General features: G+C 38.1%; 1 pseudogene; it reads left to right on the top strand.

Moving 5' to 3' along the window:
• The first annotated feature begins 8766 nt into the window (after positions 1-8766).
• LOC147615665 (uncharacterized) lies at positions 8767-9757 on the top strand (annotated as a pseudogene).
• The last annotated feature ends 920 nt before the right edge of the window (positions 9758-10677 follow it).

The following is a 10677-nucleotide window of genomic DNA, read 5'->3' as shown; positions in this document are numbered from 1 at the left end:
CACTCATACTCTTATTTTTCAAGATACTTGCGTAAGTTTCTCTTATTTTTCTAGGTTACTTGCATAAGATAATAATCGACCAAAAGAAATGTAAAAACTAATGCAAGTGAAAAAAATATTTTCACTTACCACCATGAGACAAATTTAGTGTTCTTTGGATAGGAACTCGACCAAATATAAGTTTAGAGTCTTGCCCTATGATATAATTATTGGTATGGATTGACTCACACAGAAGCAAGACGATAGTCATTGTCACACAAAGGGACCATCTTCTTCTCAAATCTCCATGGAACAAGGTGTAAGGGATTGGAGTAAATGGAACTCTTACTGTGCAACTTGTTAAAGCATCAAAATTATTGAAGGGACTCAAGAAGAAGCAAATAATTTATGTTGTGAAGCATAATCTTGTAGACAAAGAGTCACATACAAAGGAACCATAATGGTTAAGTGAGTATGCTAACATACTCCCTGAAAATTCCCCTAACTCATTGGGTTGATCATGAGATAGAAATGATTCTTGAAGCTAAACTACTATCACTCATTCATAACCTTTACTGGAATGCCCATTATTTTATTGAGAATATTTTGTAAATATTTTATTTTGAATGTGCCTTTTACTTATATCATTTTTTAGGATTAACGTGTGTGTTAAATTAGTTGTGTACGCTAGTATGATATAGTTAGATTAATATGTTTAATTGGCTTTATGTGGTGATTAATATTATTTTGGATGTAGGTGATTAAGTGGTGGATTATCTGTTAATTGCATGTGGAACATTTGTTAGACCATAATGAGATATATTATAATGTTAGCCATAACCTCTATGGGAATATCCATTATTTTATTGAGAATATTTTATTTTGGATATGCCTTTTATTTATATCATTTTCTACAATTAATGTGTTTAATCAACTGTGTGCGCTTGTATGATATATTCAGGATTAATGTGTTTAATCGGCTTTGTGCACTATGACTAATATTATTTTGCATGCAGGAGATGATTGTGTGGTGGATTATTTATTAATCACATGTAGAAAATTTGTTGGACCACAATGAGATATTTAGAAAGACATGCGAACACCCAGGTACATATGGTTTCATATTTTGGCATTAATATTTTTGTAAGGCTAAGGCCTCAAACCTTCATATGTACCAATTAGTATTTATACTTTTAGTAGGTCATTTAGGACTTTAGGATGGGAACCAAGGTTGTTGATCCATTACTTGTGAGACCGCGGCCATGTCGTCACACAGAAGAGCACCATGATTTTCAGCAATTCAAGAATTTGCTCAAGGATAAAGAATTCCTTGCTTGGAGAGCCAAGAGGGAACATGACAAAGAAGGGCTTAAATTTTTAAAGACTTCATCAAAGATAGAGCCACCAAAGCACAACCTCTATGGGGACGCCCATTATTTTATTGAGAATATTTTAAGGATATTTTATTTTGGATAAGCCTTTTATTTATATTGTTTTCCTAGGATTAATGTGTTTAATCATATGTGTACGCTGTATGATATAGTCATGATTAATGTGTTTAATCAACTTTATGTGCTAATTAATATTATTTTCGATATAGGCAATAATTGAGTGGTGGATTATTTGTTAAGCGCACATAGAGCATTTATTGGACCACAATGAGATATTTTAGAAGACATGTGAACACATATTATGGATTTATATTTTGGAATTAATATTTTTGTAAGGCTAAGGCCTCAAATCTTTGTACATACCAATTAATATTTATACTTTTGGGTAGGCCCAAGTCTTTATATTTATAGCTTAGTATATTTTTGTAAGAGCTTTTATGCTCAAAAACTCAAAAGCACTTGTGCTTTGTTTTTGGAGTTATCTTTTTAAAAAGAAAACTTTAATACATAAATATGGGTGAGTGGTACAAGGGGCCACACTAATCCATGGGAGATTTAACCTAATCTTGTGTCGACAAGATCTGTTCCTTATTTTACAACTCTTTTGTTTATTTTATTTTGTTTATATAAGGTTAATACTTTTAATTTTTTCATGGTCTATGGTTTTGTTTATGCAAGGTCTATGCTTTTAATTTTATTTTACTTATATAAGATTAATGCTTTTAATTTTATTTTACTTATATAAGGTTAATGCTTTTAATTTGTTCCTAGTCTATGGCTTACTCTAAATTTTGTGCTTGAGAAATAGAATTCTTCCAAATGTCATAAAGATCCTGACACAACTAACTAAGAAGAGTGCTCACAAGATGGTCATTCCAGAAACGTTTGAGCTTAGAGAGTAATTGAGGCCTTTTAGAGAGTAATTGAGCTTAGAGAGTAATTGAGGCCTTTTAGAGAGAGATTGAGCTTAGAGAGTAATTGAGACCTTTTAGAAAGTAATTGAGCTTAGAGATTGAGGCCTTTTAGAGCAAGGATTCGTTCAGAGAGTAATTGAGCTTAGAGATTGAGACCTTTTAGAGAGTAATTGAGGCCTTTTAGAGCAAGGATTCGTTCAGCCTAATGTATCCCCTTAGGATGCACCGATTCTTTTCTAGCTTAATATCAATATTATGAGCTATTCATAATATTGATTCGTTGAGCCTAATGTATCCCCTTAGGATGCACCGATTCTTTTCTAGCTTAATATCAATATTATGAGCTATTCATCGACCATTTGCATGGAGCCCACATATTCAAAAAGATTGACTTGAAGTTTGGATATTATCAGATCAGGATTAAGGAGCAGGATATTCCTAAGATGGCTTTTAATACCCACTATGAACATTATGAGTTCACAGTAATGCCATTCGGATTGACAAACACTCTTGCTACCTTTAATCAATTGATGTAGGAAATCTTCAGAGAGCATCTAGATGATGATATTTTAGTCTTCTTTGATGATATTATGGGTTATTATGAGCCTTTTAGAGCAAGGATTCGTTCAGCCTAATGTATCCCCTTAGGATGCATCGATTCTTTTCTAGCTTAATATCAATATTATGAGCTATTCATCGACCATTTGCATGGAGCCCACATATTCAAAAAGATTGACTTGAAGTTTGGATATTATCAGATCAGGATTAAGGAGTAGGATATTCCTAAGATGGCTTTTAATACCCACTATGAACATTATGAGTTCACAGTAATGCCATTCGGATTGACAAACACTCTTGCTACCTTTAATCAATTGATGTAGGAAATCTTCAGAGAGCATCTAGATGATGATATTTTAGTCTTCTTTGATGATATTATGGGTTACTCCAAGAATGCTACTGATTATGAGACACGTGTGTAAAGTCTAGAAACTCTTAAAAAGCAGAGTAACTATACCTTCTTTACTGACGAGAATGAATATTTAGGGTTCATAGTGTCAAAAGATATTATATTAGCTGATCTGCTGATCTTGCGAAGGTGCAAGCTATCATTAATTGGCTAGATCCAAAGACGATAAAGTAAGTTAGAGGATTCCTGGCATTAACAAGGTGATATCATATTTTTATTCTTTGATATGCCAAGATACCTTCTCTATTGATAATGCTTTTGAAGAGCAATAATTCTTTTTGTTGGTCTGTAATGTGCCAAATTGCTTTTAATAAGTTAAAAGTTACCTTGGTGAGACTAATCCGATGCTGAAATTATAAGAATTTGGGAGCCCTTTGAAGTTATTACCGATGCTAGTGGATTTGCTATTAGAGGAATACCAATGCAAGAAGGACGTCACATAGCTTATGATGCTAAAAAAATTATGACCTCGTGAAAGGAACTACGCTGTCCAGGATCTTGAGTTTCTTGTAGTAGTGCAACACTATCTTTTTGGACTAAAGTTTGCTTTGGTTACAAATTATAAGAGTTTAAAGTGGATTTTCACCTTGAATGATCATAGCATGAGAAGAGTAATGTAATGAAGTAGATTTGGTATGCACATGCACATGGGGGATGGGGCCTAGGTACTTGGGCTTAGGGTCGTTTACATGTGTACTTTTGGGGAGGGACTTCGGCTATATTAGGCATAGGGCTCATGGACATTGTAACTTTTGATACCTTTTACCCTTTTATGATGATATGACATCTTGTCTTCTTGGATCTTATGCCCAAGCTTCCATGGCTGATTCATAGTAGTCCTTCCATGTTTAGGTGCAACTCCCTATGATGAGTGGGACATGTGTGTACTCCATGCTAATGGGTGCAGTACTTTATGCTAATGAGGGCAACCTCTAGGTCCTCTTCATTGTAGTGGTATCAGAGTTCTTAGCTTAGATCTTGATGCTTTGATTAGTGATAATCATATTTAGATTACTGTGAATCCAATTTTTTAAAATGCATTTTCTTGATCATGGTTAGTGTTAAATCATTTTTGGAATTGATCTTTACATAGTTTTTAAATTTGCTAATTTCTTAATTTGAGAAGATTCTAATTTGTCCTAATCATTGTTGTCAGAACCCTAATCCACTTTACTACTTGTTTTCTTGAATTTCTTGATCTTCTTGATCCTGATTTGTTGAAATTTTCTTGATTTTTGAAATTAGGGTTTACAAAAATTGCAATAACCAGTATTGAGTGATTTCTTGCATTATCTTGCTTACAGAGCATAGTTTTTTAATGATTAATCCTTAGAGACCTTATTTCTTTAAGACTAAACCCTAGATTGCCAAATCTTTGAGTTCTTGTTGAAGGAATATTACAAGAAGAAGGTTGTTGTGTAGAAATTTGGTGCAGTTTTAAGAAAGTGTGGAGAATCTTGATGCAATTTCAAGAAAGTTTAAAGAACACAGTTGTGCAGAGAATAGATTTCTATGCAATTTCAAGTGCAGAGCTGAAGAATAGCGAATATATGTTTTAAGATTAGTGCAAAATTAAAGAGTATAGTGCAGAGTACTGTTCTATTTAGATCTACAATGCATAGTAGAAAAGTTTACAAATTATTTAAAGTTTATTATGCTAAAATCAAATCTTGATGCAAACAACAACAATAAGTGATTCTTGATCTAATCTTTTCACTTTCTTGAAAAGAAGTTAGACAAAGATTACAAATCTATTGGAGTAGTACAAATCTATTGGAGTAGTACAAATCTACATAGATTAGTGTGATCTTAATGTACTGCAAGTTAAGACAGCAAGATAAGTGTTGAGAAAACAAGCACACATTCTGGATTACAACATTTTAGTACATTTTCATCAAGAAATGTATATCATGATATTTTATTATAGATCTAGGCATCAATGTTATGCTGTTGATGAATAATTGATGCAAATTTGTGCAAGCATTTCAAGTATAGAATTTTAGAAAGTTAGTTTGCTAACACTATGGCCCTATCGGGAATCAGACCTAGTCCACTAGAGTGAGCCAGTGTGCACTATACACCATAGGGTTCCCTAACCTGCAAGTACAGTTCTTATGGTACAAGTGGTGTGATTTACCCACTCTGCAAGATTTTTGCAAGTCATTTCAATAAGTGCAGGATGTAAGTGATGTGATACAGAATTGAACTCAAGTAGGTGCTGCTCTATAAGAAGAGTTCATTTGTGACAAAAGTGGACTTACCACGTGTAATGCCAGAACATGGACATTACACGTGGCAAGGCCACGTGGACTAAAGAGTCCACGTGGATTGTTTAGTCCACGTGGCATGACCATGTGTAATGCCCATACTCGAGCATTACACGTGGTTATGCCACGTGGACTAAACACGCCACGTGGACTCTTTAGTCCATGTGGTTCGCCACACGTAGACTACACAGTCTACGTGGCGATGCCATGTGGACTAAACAATCCATGTGGATTGTTTAGTCCATGTGGCACTGCCACGTGTAATGCCCAACCTGGGCATTAGACATGGCGTGCCCATAATGAAATGCTAGTCCACATGGCTAGCCTACTACTGGCTCGCCATGTGGACTAGACAGACCACGTGGCATGCTATGGTGTGCCATGTGGCTTGTAAAACACGTGACGCCAAATAGATGGTGCCACATGTAGTGCGCAGTGCACATTAGACATGGCGTGCCTACATGGAAATGCTAGCCCACATGGCCAGCCTGCTGGCTCGCTATGTGGACTAGACAAACCACGTGGCATGCTATGGTGTGCCACGTGGCTTGTAAAACACATGACGCCAAATAGATGGTGCCACATATAGTGCACAATGCACATGCAATGCCTGCACTCTGGCATTACACGTCGTAGCCACGTGTGATGCCCATCATGGGCATCACACGTGGCAGCCATGCGTGGTCTGGCCGTGTGCCACGCATGGCTATGCCTGCGTGCATGCCACCGGCCCACTCCACCTCCTCCCGCCTCCTCAAGTGCCCCCTCCACCCTGAATGTCTATCAAGTGCCTCCTCAGCTCCTCCTCAAGAGCCCTCCTCAAGCACCTCCTCCTCCACCCTGAATGTCTATCAAGTGCCTCCTCAGCTCCTCCTCAAGTGCCCTCCTCAAGCACCTCCTCCTCATGCACCTCCTCCTCAAGCTCCTCCTCAAGCGCCTCCTCCTCTCACACCTTCCTCAAACACCTCCTTAGCTCCTCCCAAAGCGCCCCATCCCAAGGGCCCCCTCCACCTCCTCCCAGGTGCCCTCTCTCTCCCAAGTGTACAGACGCACCCTCCTCCTATCGTCCTCTCAAAGCGCTCCCTCTCCTATCACTATAAATATTTAGGTCAAATTTTGTTTTTTTCTCCATCAAAGTTCCCCCTCTCCTATCACTGCAAGTAATTAAGGTGAAATTTCTCTTTATTCTCCATTAGCATCATGTAGATGCCCACTTCTGTGTTTTTTAACACGTTATGGTGACGCCATCATTAGAGGAGCTTACCATGGAGTGTATCATCTTGCAAGGATACATGGCACTTGATGAGATGTACAAGAATGACTCAATCAATCCAGACTTGTACCAAGTTAGAGAGATTTCGGGGAGTTTATTATTAGAATTGAAGCAAATAATCAAAGGAAAGGAGAACGACCTGGCAACAATAGATATATTTGAGCTCGGAATATCAAGTTCAATTGCTTATTGGAGGACATACAGAGTCATTAACGATGAGAACGAGTAATTAATTAGGAATATGGCCCAATCAATGGTTGTGCATCGTAGAACCTTATGAGTGTGTTTCCTAAGTATTGAGGTTTGTAATAATGTTGGCATTACTTAATGCAACTTCTTTGATGTAGAAATAATGTTGGCACTACTTCATAATGCCAACTTCTTTGATGTAGTAATAATGTTGACACTACTTCATAGTGCCAACTTCTTTAATGTATTTGTCTAGTTTTTTAGATGGTTATGTTTTTTGATATTCATCTTGTAAACCATGATCAAGGAGAGAGAGGAGAGAAATAGGACAGAGATTAGGGAGAGAGATGTACGGATGCTAATTTAAAAAATAAAAATATTTAATATATATTTATTTTTTACTTTTTTAAGAATTTATTTAAAAATATAATTAAATTATAACGGTCAAATTAAAAATGGGCAACCTACCTACCTATTGTACTTGTGTACTCCCTACCTATTATACCATTCTTTTTTGTTCTTGTGTACTTCATTTTCGCTCCTCTTTACAATGAGTTGTACAATCATGTTCCCATCTTCTAAGAAAGAACCAATGCTTACTTCTATGAATTGCAATCCACAAAATAAGTGGGGAGCTACTTGCTCATGTAAAAACTTTACAGTCACCACAACCTGTCCATTATTGGACCAGGGTGCTAGGGGTGGATCGCAATGTTGGGGCAAGGAAGGTTCAAATGTGTGTGGCAAAAGAAATTGTCATGGGGCAGCACTAGTGCAAGAAGGTGGTTCCTCACATTTCATTGGGGAACAAGAGTTCATCAACATTGCAGAGGAGATGGGACCATTAGTGGAAGACAACTGGTAGGCTAATCTAGTTGGAAAGTTAGGTTTGTGTAAAATAGTTATTAAAATCTAGATAAATAAATTGTAATATTTGAACAATTTATTTTTTAGGTTTTAGAGGTCAATTTACTACAGCCTAGAAAGGGAATTCAAAGGAGAGTTTTAGCTTGGATGCACTTGTGAAGCTGAAGCGAGAGTGCACTTAATGACTTATTCCATGGAAGCAGGTTCCCAGCAGGTGAAGGGTCCTCACGTGAGAAGTGCTATGTTTTCAAGATGTCCACCATTGGACCTGCTTTCAGGGTTGAACTTGGTGAATCAAATGCACGGACCAGCTCTGGTGACCTGCGACATGCGTGGATACAATTCAACCACACTCGATGAACATAAAATTAGGTGACCATGGCTTGTCATGTATATGATCCAAGGTAGCAAATTACCAATGTAGAGTATTTAGGTGGTTAGAGCAAGCTAATTGTACAACCTCTTAAATGACTATCGTTTTCACGTAGCATGCAGGATCTTCTCACTATTGCGACATGTGAAATGAAAGACGAGGATATGGAGGCCAATGTCTGTTCTGGGAATGCATTAATGAAGTGATGTGGTTAGCCATGGTTGTGAGAGGGCAAATTTCTATGGTTTCATGTGGGAGATGAGGCTCAGGCAAACTGGAATGCAGTTCGACATGTGTTCACGACATGTGTTCAATGGTGGAAAAAACAACGTCTTGATAGATAGGGAGAGGTCTTGCCTATTTCATTGGGAGAAAAGCATGGTTGCCCACACAACAAAGTATGTGTGTGTTACATCTCAAGGAGAGCACAAAGAAATGTGTGAGAAGTGGTGCATGGCTCCTACTAGTGAAGCTACATCAATGGAGGCTCGATTGATACGTCAATGGTGGTGTAATGATCATGTGATGTACATGAATTTGTTAGCAATGGACTCTTGGTTGAGCTGGTGGGAAGTGCACATAGAATATTGGGGTTCAATAATGACAATAATAGAGAGAAGTAATGATGGTCCAAATACCCCAAGAATAAACCTAGCAAAAAGCAAGCATGGAAGTTGGCTGGCAGGGGAAGGATATAGAAGTAAGATTTCTCTTTACGATGCATGTACTACCGATATGGCCAATGTAATTTTGCAAAGCACAAAGGCAGTCTCTTACACTCAAGGCAAGCACATAGGGAGAGGCCCAAGTTTGGAGAAACTAAAAGAATGGTGCTCTATAAGCCCTGCCCAAGTGGTTCGAACAGTTAATCAGGCAACTAAAGGAACATCCATGTATAGCGCGCCTACCCCTCTCACTAATGAAAAAGAAAGTGCACGTCACAAGAGACCGTCAAGGGTGGTAATTGATATTGATGATGAGGCCATGCATCGACCACAGTACAACACACATGTAAGAGACCGCAAGTATTCTGGGAGGTCATGGAAGATCAATTTCAAAGAACATGATATAAGCAGAACTCTAGAAAGAACTACAGAATTCAAAGAGGCCACTGTCATTAAGCACAAGGTGAATGAAGCAATGTGGGCACGGAACGCCTCGTGGGGGTAAGAGGTGTGGGCAACACATAGTCGGATCTGCTAAGGGTGTGCCTGCACCTTCCTTTGAAGGCTATTGCAAGCACCCTAATGGTCTCATTAGACAATGGATGTGGTTCTGCACTAACCACGTGCTTCATTGCTATATCGTGGACAACAACATAGACCCAAAGCCTAGTCCACCACCCAAGATATGGCCAGTTGCTATAGGAACAAACCTCACAAACGAGGAGGTATATTCATTGTGGGAAGGTGGATACCAAGTGGAGAGCAAGAATGCAGAAGGTGTTGTGCCCACCCCATCGTGTAGCAGTGGGGCTCAAGGTTCTTTACAATTACAACTTCAAAAGATCTGCCATATGGGTCCACTACTAACATAGAGGCTATGGGTTAGGCATGCGAAATGGCGTAAGAGTCAAGTACCACACGTCAATATCAGAAGAAGCAGCCAAGAAAATAAAGGCCGCTTTGAAAATGAAAGCTATGGTGGTAGAAGAAGTGCAAAGAGTGGAGCACAAGTATGAAGTTTTCAAGATCGAATTGCACAATGATGATGCACACGTGGAAAAATATGGTGTGCATGTGAAAGATGAACCATCTTGTACATGTTTAGATTTTACAGATAGAGACACCAAGAAGAAGTCGTACCTTGCATGCAAACACTTGTACTTCATTTATTTACGTGTGCTAGGCTTAAGCCAGAGCGAGAATGTGTTCATCCACTAACCTATCCTATCTGACCTTGAGCTTTATAATGCCTTATCTAACATACCCTAATTTAGACATTTGAATGCAAGGATAATCAGCTGACCTTCGATATTTTGGGATAACCTTTGTGGATATCACCTCATTGTTGTAGAGGGTTCTATTGTGCAATGTCTATCTCCTTCAAATACATACTCGCTCTTTCCCAAACAAGTTCAAAAGATGCATTTTTTATTGTGGTGCCGAAATTCGAGGAAAGATACCTTTATTAATAACATTAAAAAAGACAAATATAGTTTTTTATTTTGAGTGTTGAACCTCTCCCATTGCTATAAATATAGAGGCAAGCTCCAAAGAAATTTTTTATACACCATTGCCACCAAGCCTTGTTAGTAGAGTAAAACAACCTAAACCCTCCTTCTTTTTGTTTGTGATGGCCTCATCAAATCTTAGCATTGAAGTTGTTGCTGCTGCGCGTATCCAGAGGGAGGCCACCAATGTGGAGATCAAGAAGAAGACCATAGATGGTGCACAAGTCCTTTCCACTTCTTGGAAATGATGATGCTATTTCTCAAGTTAAGGAAAAAGTGGTGGT

The sequence above is a fragment of the Cibotium barometz genome, chromosome 39 (genome assembly GCF_041138505.1).
Source record: "Cibotium barometz isolate CiBa-2024 chromosome 39, ASM4113850v1, whole genome shotgun sequence".
NCBI lineage: Eukaryota > Viridiplantae > Streptophyta > Polypodiopsida > Cyatheales > Cibotiaceae > Cibotium > Cibotium barometz.
This window is presented reverse-complemented; position numbering and strand designations above follow the sequence as displayed.